This window comes from Ovis canadensis, chromosome 2 (genome assembly GCF_042477335.2).
Source record: "Ovis canadensis isolate MfBH-ARS-UI-01 breed Bighorn chromosome 2, ARS-UI_OviCan_v2, whole genome shotgun sequence".
NCBI classification, from domain to species: domain Eukaryota; kingdom Metazoa; phylum Chordata; class Mammalia; order Artiodactyla; family Bovidae; genus Ovis; species Ovis canadensis.
In genome coordinates this window covers 131,354,067-131,366,180 of record NC_091246.1, presented here as the reverse complement: position 1 = coordinate 131,366,180, position 12,114 = coordinate 131,354,067, and positions in this window count along the sequence as shown.

The window sequence follows — 12,114 nt, the reverse complement described above, 5'->3', positions numbered from 1 at the left end:
AATAGATGGGGAAACAGTGGAAACAGTGGCAGACTTGATTTTTCTGGGCTCCAAAATCACTGCAGATGGTGACTGCAGCCATGAAATTAAAAGACGCTTACTCCTTGGAAGTAAAGTTATGAACAACCTAGACAGCATATTAAAAAGCAGAGACATTACTTTGCCAACAAAGGTCCATCTAGTCAAAGCCATATTTTTTCCAGTAGTCACGTATAGATGTGAGTTGGACTATAAAGAAAGCTGAATGCCAAAGAATTGATGCTTTTGAACTGTGGTGTTGGAGAAGACTCTTGAGAGTCCCTTGGACAGAAAGGAGATCCAACCAGTCCATCCGAAAGAGATCAATCCTGGGTATTTATTGGAAGGACTGATGTTGAAGCTGAAACTCCAATACTTTGGCCACCTCAGGCAAAGAGCTGACTCATTTGAAAAGACCCTGATGCTGGGAAAGATTGAGGGCAGGAGGAGAAGGGGATGACAGAGGATGAGATGGTTGGATGGCATCACTGACTCAATAGACAAGAGTTTGGGTAAAATCTGGGAGTTGGTGATGGACAGGGAGGCCTGGTGTGCTGTGGTTCATGGGATCGCAGGACACAACTGAGCGACTGAACTGAACTAAATCTATTTTGGGTAGCAAATTACTCTAAAATTTTGCAGCTTAATACAACAAACATCATGTCAGCATTTCTGTGGGTCATAAATCTGGGCAGGATTTAGCTGAGTTCTCTGCTTCATTGTTTCTCACAAGGCTGTCATCAAGGTGTTGGCTCAGGTCTGTATTCCCATCTGAAGTCTCTACTGCGAAAGGATCTGTTTCATACTCACTCCGTGGCTGTAGCAGGCCATTGAATGGAGGCTGCCCTCTTTTCTTTACCACGTGGTCTTCTCCCACAAATAGCGTGCTTCCTTAAAGTATGCAAGCTAAGAAAGTGATGGAGTCTACCAACGAGATGGAAATTATAAACTCTTCTAACTTATTCACAGACGTTACACCCCCTGAATAATGCTGTTTTCCAATTTCTGGAAAGAACTAATTATATTAATATTAGAAGACAGGGGCCACTGGACTGCTTTGGAGGTTCTCTACCACCATCAATTCTCATTCCGCTTTTATCCAGAGACAGTGCCCCTGGGAAATGTAGCTTATCCCAGATGAGTTGCTACTTTATAAAGCCATAACAGGCTCTGTCTTCTAATGATAATTTCCTAACTCATTGGCTAATGTCAATAAAGATTTGTTTTATTTTTTGATCTCTTGTCAGAATGATGCAGTCATTGGAGCAGGGGCTCTGGTGCCAGGATCCTTCCACCCAGTGGCTTCACGAGTGGATATTCACAACTATCCAGAGGTAATGAATTTTGTTTTCTGAAAGATGTCTTTGCAAATATATTCTTATTTTCTCTCTCTTTACCCCCACCCCATTCCTCCCTTCTCAACACACAAACACACAAACACAAATATGTATATTCTATGTGGTATTCTATGATTTTTTAAGCCTATTTAACAGCATCATTAAGATATTACTGAAATCTTTCTGTGGATACTCACATACATCTATGGTACAATCATAAATGTTTAAATATTTAATTCTATGGCTCTCAGTAGTTTCTATCATTGTACATTTAGGCTGCCTCCTTATTCCATTAGTTTAATTGCTAGAAGTGGAATTGCTGAGTAAAGAGTTTAAATATTTTTAAGCTTTCAGTGGGAGTTATCAAAAATATTATCAATTTACATTCATATTAGCAATACATGATTGTTCATCTATGCCAATGATGGGGATTAACTTATTTTATTTATTTATTTATTTAGTTTTTTATTTTTTTAATTTTAAAATCTTTAATTCTTACATGTGTTCCCAAACATGAACCCCCCTCCCACCTCCCTCCCCATAACATCTCTCTGGGTCATCCTCATGCACCAGCCCCAAGCATGCTGTATCCTGCGTCAGACATAGACTGGCGATTCAATTCTTACATGATAGTATACATGTTAGAATGCCATTCTCCCAAATCATCCCACCCTCTCCCTCTCCCTCTGAGTCCAAAAGTCCGTTATACACAGCTGTGTCTTTTTTCCTGTCTTGCATACAGGGTCGTCATTACCATCTTCCTAAATTCCATATATATGTGTTAGTATACTGTATTGGTGTTTTTCTTTCTGGCTTACTTCACTCTGTATAATCGGCTCCAGTTTCATCCATCGCATCAGAACTGATTCAAATGAATTCTTTTTAATGGCTGAGTAATACTCCATCGTGTATATGTACCACAGCTTTCTTATCCATTCATCTGCTGATGGACATCTAGGTTGTTTCCATGTCCTGGCTATTATAAACAGTGCTGCAATGAACATTGGGGTACATGTGTCTGTTTCAATTATGGTTTCCTCGGTGTGTATGCCCAGCAGTGGGATTGCTGGGTCATAAGGTAGTTCTATTTGCAATTTTTTAAGGAATCTCCACACTGTTCTCCATAGTGGCTGTATTAGTTTGCATTCCCACCAACAGTGTAGGAGGGTTCCCTTTTCTCCACACCCTCTCCAGCATTTATTGCTTGCAGATTTTTGGATCTCAGCCATTCTGACTGGTGTGAAGTGGTACCTCATTGTGGTTTTGATTTGCATTTCTCTGATAATGAGTGATGTTGAGCATCTTTTCATGTGTTTGTTAGCCATCTGTATGTCTTTGGAGAAATGTCTATTTAGTTCTTTGGCCCATTTTTTGATTGGGTCGTTTATTTTTCTGGAATTGAGCTGCATAAGTTGCTTGTATATTTTTGAGATTAGTTGTTTGTCAGTTGCTTCATTTGCTATTATTTTCTCCCATTCAGAAGGCTGTCTTTTCACTTTGCTTATATTTTCCTTTGTTGTGCGGAAGCTTTTAATTTTAATTAGATCCCATTTGTTTATTTTTGCTCTTATTTCCAGAATTCTGGGAGGTGGATCATAGAGGATCCTGCTGTGATTTATGTCGGAGAGTGTTTTGCCTATGTTCTCCTCTAGGAGTTTTATAGTTTCTGTTCTTACATTTAGATCTTTAATCCATTTTGAGTTAATTTTTGTGTGCGGTGTTAGAAAGTGATCTAGTTTCATTCTTTTACAAGTGGTTGACCAGTTTTCCCAGCACCACTTGTTAAAGAGATTGTCTTTACTCCATTGTATATTCTTGCCTCCTTTGTCAAAGATAAGGTGTCCATATGTGTGTGGATTTATCTCTGGGCTTTCTATTTTGTTCCACTGATCTATATGTCTGTCTTTGTGCCAGTACCATACTGTCTTGATGACTGTGGCTTTGTAGTAGAGCCTGAAGTCAGGCAAGTTGATTCCTCCAGTTCCATTCTTCTTTCTCAAGATTGCTTTGGCAATTCGAGGTTTTTTGTATTTCCTTACAAATCTTGAAATTATTTGTTCTAGTTCTGTGAAAAATATGGCTGGTAGCTTGATAGGGATTGCATTGAATTTGTAAATTGCTTTGGGTAGTATACTCATTTTCACTATATTCATTCTTCCAATCCATGAACATGGTATATTTCTCCATCTATTAGTGTCCTCTTTGATTTCTTTCATCAGTGTTTTATAGTTTTCTATATACAGGTCTTTAGTTTCTTTAGGTAGATATATTCCTAAGTATTTTATTCTTTTCGTTGCAATGGTGAATGGAATTGTTCCCTTAATTTCTTTTTCTACTTTCTCATTATTCGTGTATAGGAATGCAAGGGATTTCTGTGTGTTGATTTTATATCCTGCAACTTTACTATATTCATTGATGAGCTCTAGTAATTTTCTGGTGGAGTCTTTAGGGTTTTCCATGTAGAGGATCATGTCATCTGCAAACAGTGAGAGTTTTACTTCTTCCTTTCCAATTTGAATTCCTTTTATTTCTTTTTCTGCTCTGATTGCTGTGGCCAAAACTTCCAGAACTATGTTGAATAGTAGTGGTGGAAGTGGGCACCCTTGTCTTGTTCCTGACTTTAGGGGAAATGCTTTCAATTTTTCACCATTGAGGATGTTTGCTGTTGGTTTGTCATAGATAGCTTTTATTATGTTGAGGTATGTTCCTTCTATTCCTGCTTTCTGGAGAGTTTTTATCATAAATGGATGTTGAATTTTGTCAAAGGCCTTCTCTGCATCTATTGAGATAATCATATGGTTTTTATTTTTCAATTTGTTAATGTGGTGAATTACATTGATTGATTTGCGGATATTGAAGAATCCTTGCATCCCTGGGATAAAGCCCACTTGGTCATGGTGTATGATCTTTTTAATGTGTTGCTGGATTCTGATTGCTAGAATTTTGTTGAGGATTTTCGCATCTATGTTCATCAGTGATATTGGCCTGTAGTTTTCTTTTTTTGTGACATCTTTGTCAGGTTTTGGTATTAGGGTGATGGTGCCCTCATAGAATGAGTTTGGAAGTTTACCTTCCTCTGAAATTTTCTGGAAGAGTTTGAGGAGGATAGGTGTTAGCTCTTCTCGAAATTTTTGGTAGAATTCAGCTGTGAAGCCATCTGGACCTGGGCTTTTGTTTGCTGGAAGATTTCTGATTACAGTTTCAATTTCCGTGCTTGTGATGGGTCTGTTAAGATTTTTCTATTTCTTCCTGGTTCAGTTTTGGAAAATGGTACTTTTCTAAGAATTTGTCCATTTCTTCCACATTGTCCATTTTATTGGCATATAACTGCTGATAGTAGTCTCTTATGATCCTTTGTATTTCTGTGTTGTCTGTTGTGATCTCTCCATTTTCATTTCTAATTGTATTGATTTGATTGTTCTCTCTTTGCTTCTTGATGAGTCTGGGTAATGGTTTGTCAATTTTATTTATCCTTTCAAAGAACCAGCTTTTGGCTTTGTTGATTTTTGCTATGGTCTCTTTTGTTTCTTTTGCATTTATTTCTGCCCTAATTTTTAAGATTTCTTTCCTTCTACTAACTCTGGGGTTCTCCAATTCTTCCTTTTCTAGTTGCTTTAGTTGTAGAGTTAGGTTGTTTATTTGACTTTTTCCTTGTTTCTTGAGGTATGCCTTTATTGCTATGAACTTTCCTCTTAGCACTGCTTTTATAGTGTCCCACAGGTTTTGGGTTGTTGTGTTTTCATTTTCATTCGTTTCTATGCATATTTTGATTTCTTTTTTGATTTCTTCTGTGATTTGTTGGTTATTCAGAAGTGTGTTGTTCAACCTCCATATGTTGGAATTTTTAATAGTTTTTCTCCTGTAATTGAGATCTAATGTTAATGCATTATGGTCAGAAAAGATGCTTGGAATGATTTTGATTTTTTTGAATTTATCAAGTTTAGATTTATGGCCCAGGATGTGATCTATCCTGGAGAAGGTTCCATGAGCACTTGAAAAAAAGGTGAAATTCATTGTTTTGGGGTGAAATGTCCTATAGATATCAATTAGGTCTAACTGATCTAATGTATCATTTAAAGTTTGCGTTTCTTTGTTAATTTTCTGTTTAGTTGATCTGTCCATAGGTGTGAGTGGGGTATTAAAGTCTCCCACTATTATTGTGTTATTGTTGATTTCCCCTTTCATACTTGTTAGCATTTGTCTTACATATTGCGGTGCTCCTATACTGGGTGCATATATATTTATAATTGTTATATCTTCTTCTTGGATTGTTCCTTTAATCATTATGTAGTGGCCTTCTTTGTCTCTTTTCACAGCCTTTGTTTTAAAGTCTATTTTATCGGATATGAGTATTGCCACTCCTGCTTTCTTTTGGTCTCTATTTGCGTGGTATATCTTTTTCCAGCCCTTCACTTTCAGTCTGTATGTGTCCCTTGTTTTGAGGTGGGTCTCTTGTAAGCAGCATATAGAGGGGTCTTGTTTTTGTATCCATTCGGCCAGTCTTTGTCTTTTGGTTCGGGCGTTCAACCCATTAATGTTTAAGGTAATTATTGATAAGTATGGTCCCATTACCATTTACTTTATTGTTTTGGGTTCGGGTTTATACACCCTTTTCGTGTTTCCTGTCTAGAGAATATCCTTTAGAATTTTTGGAGAGCTGGTTTGATGGTGCTGAATTCTCTCAGCTTTTGCTTGTCTGTAAAGCTTTTGATTTCTCCTTCGTATTTGAATGAGATCCTTGCTGGGTACAGTAATCCTGGATGTAGGTTATTGTCTTTCATCACTTTAAGTATGTCTTGCCATTCCCTCCTGGCCTGAAGAGTTTCTATTGACAGATCAGCTGTTATCCTTATGGGAATCCCCTTGTGTGTTATTTGTTGTTTTTCCCTTGCTGCTTTTAATATTTGTTCTTTGTGTTTGATCTTTGTTAATTTGATTAATATGTGTCTTGGGGTGTTTCGCCTTGGGTTTATCCTATTTGGAACTCTCTGTGTTTCTTGGACTTGGGTGATTATTTCCTTCCCCATTTTAGGGAAGTTTTCAACTATTATCTCCTCAAGGATTTTCTCATGATCTTTCTTTCTGTCTTCTTCTTCTGGGACTCCTATAATTCGAATGTTGGAGCGTTTCATATTGTCCTGGAGGTCTCTGAGATTGTCCTCATTTCTTTTAATTCGTTTTTCTTGTTTCCTCTCTGATTCATTTATTTCTACCATTCTATCTTCTATTTCACTAATCCTATCTTCTGCCTCCGTTATTGTACTATTTGTTGCCTCCAGAGTGTTTCTGATCTCATTTATTGCGTTATTCATTATATTTTGACTCTTTTTTATTTCTCCTAGGTCCTTGTTAAACCTTTCTTGCATCTTCTCAATCCTTGTCTCTAGGCTATTTATCTGTGATTCCATTTTGATTTCAAGATTTTGGATCATTTTCACTATCAATATTCGGAATTCCTTCTCAGGTAGATTCCCTACTTCTTCCTCTTTTGTTTGGTTTGGTGGGCAACTCTCCTGTTCCTTTACCTGCTGAGTATTCCTCTGTCTCTTCATCTTGGTTATATTGCTGCGTTTGGGGTGGCCTCTTTATATTCTGGTAATTTGTGGAGTTCTCTTTATTATGGAGCTTCCTCACTTTGGGTGGGGTTCTATCAGTGGCTTGTCAAGGTTTCCTGGTTAGGGAGGCTTGTGTTGGAGTTCTGGTGGGTGGAGCTGGGTTTCCTCTCTCTGGAGTGCAGTGGAGTGACCCGTAATGGGTTATGAGACATCAAAGGTTTTGGAATAATTTTGAGCTGCCTGAATATTGAAGCTCAGGGGAGTGTTCCTGTGTTGCTGGAGAATTTGAGTGGTATGTCTTGTTTTGGAATTTGTTGACCCTTGGGTGGAGCTTGGTTTCAGTGTAGGTATGAAGGCATTTGATGAGCTCCTATTGCTTAATGTTCCCTGAATTCAAGAGTTCTCTAATGTTTTCAGGCTTTGAATTTAAGCCTCCTGCTTCTGGTTTTCAGTTTTATTTTTACAGTAGCCTCTAGACTTCTCCATCTATACAGCACTGATGATAAAACATCTAGTTTAAAGATGAAAAGTTTCTCCACATTGAGGGACACTCAGAGAGGTTCACTGAGTTACGAGGAGAAGAGAAGATGGAGGGGGTAGTTAGAGGTAACTGGAATGAGATGCGGTGAGATCAAAAGAGGAGAGAGCAAGCTAGCCAGTAGTCACTTCCTTATGTGCGCTCTATAGTCTGGACCGCTCAGAGGTATTTATGGAGTTATACGGGGAAGAGGAGAGGGAGGAAGTAGACAGAGGTGGCCAGGAGGATAAGAGAGAGGAATGAGAAGGAGAGAGACAAATCCTGCCAGTAACCAGTTCCTTAGGTGTTCTCCACCGTCTGGAACACACAGAGATTCACAGAGTTGGATAGAGAAGAGATGGGGGAGAAAAGAGACAGAGGCCACCTGGTGGAGAAAAAGGAGAGTCCAAAGGAGGAGAGAGTGGTCAAGCCAGTAATCTCACTCTCAGGTAAACTTGGGTAGTGAAGTTTGGGTTTTTAAATGTACAAAATTGACAACAAAAACCTAAGAGCAAAGATTAAAAATCTAGAGTAGAGGTTGGATTTTCAAAAATACAATATTAAAGAAAAGAAGCAGAAGGGAAAAGGAAGAAAGAAAAGAAAAGAAAAAAGAATTATTAAAAAAAAAACCCAACACCACCACCACCACCAACAAAAAAAAAAACCACCAACAACCATCCAAAGACTATATATGGTGTTTGCCTTAAAAAAAAAAAAAAGTCTTTTTTTTTTTAAAAAAATAGTAATAGTAGGTTATAGAAATAAAAATAAGAGAAGAAATAGAAAACTTAATAATTAAAAAAAAGTTAGAAAAAAAAGAAAAAAGAAAAAAAAAAAACAAAAAAAAGGGAATGATTTTAAAAATAGTAAAAATTTTCTGCCCCTTCTCTGATGTTGTGGGCCGTGTGGGATCACTTCCAAGGTGGTTCCCTCTGTTTAACTTCTTCTGTTTGCTGGTTTTTTAGGCTCACTAGTTCAGTCACGCTGTGGGGAGGGGGGATGCTGCAAACAAATAGCACTGTCGTGTGCACACAGTGTCTCAGCCCCGCTTGACCTGTCCCTTCTCGCAGCTCACAAACTGCTCCGGCTCTACAATGCTCAGCCGGGAACCGTCTGGGGCCGGCCCTAGGCTGCGTGCACTTCCCTGGTCCAAGCCTCTCAGGTTCGGCGCTCAGGCAGCCCTCAGAGGCACAGATTTGGCTGGGACTGCACTTTGTGCCCTTCCCAGGTCCGAGTAGCTCAGGAGTTTGGCGAGCGCGATCGCCGCGGCTTGTCACCTTTTCTGCCGCTGCTGCTCAGCTTTCTGGGTGGACCAATGGCGCCCCCCGTGAGGTAGATTGTGACTGTCCAGCACCCCCAGAAGTCTTAGCAAAGGAGCCTGCTTGCAGTTAGGTAAGTAAAGTCTCTCTGGGTCTGCAATTGCCCCTTTCCAGTCCTTATGGCTCTGGCTGCCTGTCCCCGGCGGGGGATGGTCTGCAGCCGGCTTTTTCCGTTCCGTCCTTTGTTCTGTGCTCGGTCCTGGCGGTGTCTTATGTTCGAGCTTTACGCGTGGTAGCTATCCCACAGTCTGGTTTGCTAGCCCAAGTTAGATCATTCTGGTTGTGCGTGGGGCGTTTCTGCCCGATTCTTACAAAGCACTGTAGCCCGCGCCTCCCGCAGTCCCTGCCCTGCCCCCACTAGCTTGTGGCGGATGCAGGTGTCTGTGCTGCTTTTCCGCTGGGGGAGTTACTGTTGGGCTTGTAATCTGTTGGTTTTAATTATTTCTTTATTTTTCCTTCCTGTTATGTTGCCCTCTGTGTTTCCAAGGCTCGCCACAGACTCGGCAGGGAGAGTATTTCCTGGTGTTTGGAAACCTCTCTTCTTAAAATTCCCTTCCCAGGATGGGCTTCCCTTCCTGGGACTTAGCTCCCTCCCCACCTCCTTTGTCTCCTTTTTCGTCTTTTATAGTTTTCCCTACCTGTTTTTGAAGACAATGGTCTGCTTTTCTGGTTGCCTGATGTCCTCTGCCAGCCTACAGAAGTTGTTTTGTGGTTTGCTCGGCGTTGAAATGTTCTTTTGAGGAATTTGTGAGGGAGAAAGTGGTCTTCCCGTCCTATTCCCCTGCCATCTTTACAGTTCCTCGGATTAACTTATTTTAAATACTTTCTAACCTGTATTGAAAAGCATCTCTTAATTTTCATTTTTTTTAATGTAGCAAAAGGTGTTTTTTTTTTTTTTGAGTGGGAGATGTTGTATACTTACTTGTCAATACATATCCTTTATCACACGTTTATTGGAGAAAGTGTTTCATAATTTTCAAGATTGCTTCCTATATTAACAACAGTGCTTTTCATGCATATATTTTAAAAGTAATTAATAACCTTTTGATCGTAAGAACCTCTAGTTGGTCCTTATAAACATGCTGGTAAGAATATTACTTGTTTTGAAACTTGTAGGTTCTTTTGGAGTAACAAAAGTTTTGTGTCATGTGTTAATGATTGAAATGAATTCCCTTAGTTATAGGTATCAAAACTTCATATGGATTGTAGTAATCTTAAATCTAGAGTTTGGACAGTTAATCATTGGAAACTACTATTTAGCAGCACTTTTTTTGCCACCCTAAATGTAGAATTGATGAGCCATTTCATTAAAGGACTCTCTACCACCCACAATTTATCTGTCCTTTACTTTAAAAATGCTTTTATTTTTTACTGAAGAATTTATTTACAGGGCAACAATGGAGAAACAGACATAGAGAACAGACTTATGGACATAGGGAGAGGGTGAGATGTATGGAAAGAGTAAAATGGAAACTTACATTACCATATGTAAAATAGATAGGCAATGGGAATTTTCTCTATGGCTCAGAAAACTCAAACAGGAGCTCTATATCAATCTAGAGAGGTGGGATTAGGAAGGAGATAGGAGGCGGGTTCAAAAGGGAGGGGATATATGTGTACTTATGGTTGATTCATGTTGACGTTGACAGAAAAATAACAAAATTCTGTAATGTAATTATCCTTCAATAAAAAGTAAATTGATTTAAAAAATGATTTTATTTTGAAAAATTGTTTAAGGGAAGAGGTGCAAAGACTGTACAGACGTTTCCTATATACCTGTCACCCAACTTCCTCTCATTTTAACATTTATTATATATATATCCATAGTTCAGTTATTACAACTAAGATCTTAACATTGGTTGAGACTGGTTCCTCTTTTCTCCCTTTCTCTGTTAGAAGTGAAACACTAACTTGAGTTCATTCTCAAGGTGAAAGAAATTAAGATCTCCTCCTGTAGAGAGGAGTGCCAAAGTATTTGTAGGCATATCTTAAAACCAACAGAGTAATGAATACTTTGCAGCACTGTGATTATTTCTCTTTAAGCCATCGTTCAGTACTTGTAGCAATCCTTGGTAGATCATTCCTTTCCCAATTATTATTGTGATATTCTAATGGCGATTCTCTATTCTCCTCATTTATTTTATGTTCATTAATTAGAAGTCTTCTTTAAGGAAAACATCACTTTACCCTCTATTCACTTATTTATGCAGTCATTTATATTAATATGGAATTATAGATTTTTTCTTTGGGTTGTAACCAATAGTGTCATTATTTTGTTGCTCAAATTATTTTAGCTTTGACATTTAGTGTTCTTCCTGGTTGGCTTCTATGTCCTTTTGACATAACTCTGTCTTTTAAAAAAATTTTTAGCACATTTTTATTTTTAGGCATCACAGAATACTCCAGGTTCATCTTGAAAAAAATTTTATAGTATTTATATGACTGTTTAAATTAGTCTTTTCATTAAAAATTTTCATTTTTCAACTAATGTATAGTATAATACGTTGATCTCAGGTGCACAACATGATTTGATATTTGTAATTGCAAATTATCACCACAAATCTAGTTAACATCTGTCCTGGTATATAGTAATAAAATTTTTTTTTCTTGTGGCAAGAACGTTAAAGATTTACTTTTAGCAGTTTTCAAATATACAAAAAAGTATTATTAACTATAGTCACTGTGTCGAACAATACATCCGAGTGACTTATTTAGTAACCCAAAGCTTGTACTGTTGACTTCCTTCATCCTTTTCCCCAGTCACCTCTACCCTGCGCCTCTGTTTGCTTTATTTTGTTTTTTAAATTTAATTTTTATTGAAGTATAGTTGATTTATAATGCTGTGCTTATTTCTGCTGTATAGCAAAGTGACTTAGTTATACACATATATACATAAAAAGATGCTCAACATTGCAAATTATTAGAGAAATGGAAATCAAAACTACCATGAGTTATCACCTCACATTGGTCAGAATGACCATCATTAAAAACTCTACAAACAATAAATGCCGGAGAGGGTATGGAGAAAAGAAAAGCCTCATACACTGTCTTTGGGAAGTAAGTTGGTCCAGTCACTATGGAAAAGAGTTTGGAGGTTCCTCAGAAAACTAAAAATAGAATTATGATATGACCCAGTAATCCCAATTCTGGGCATATATCCAGACAAAATTATAATTCAAAAAGATACATGCACTGCTGTGTTAATAGCAGCCCTATTCACAATAACCATGACATGCATGGAAACAACCTCAGTTCAGTTCAATTCACTCACTCAGTCATGTCTGACTCTTTGTGACCCCATGAACCACAGCACGCCAGGCCTCCCTGTCCATCACCAACTCCTGGAGCTTACTCAAACTCACGTCCAT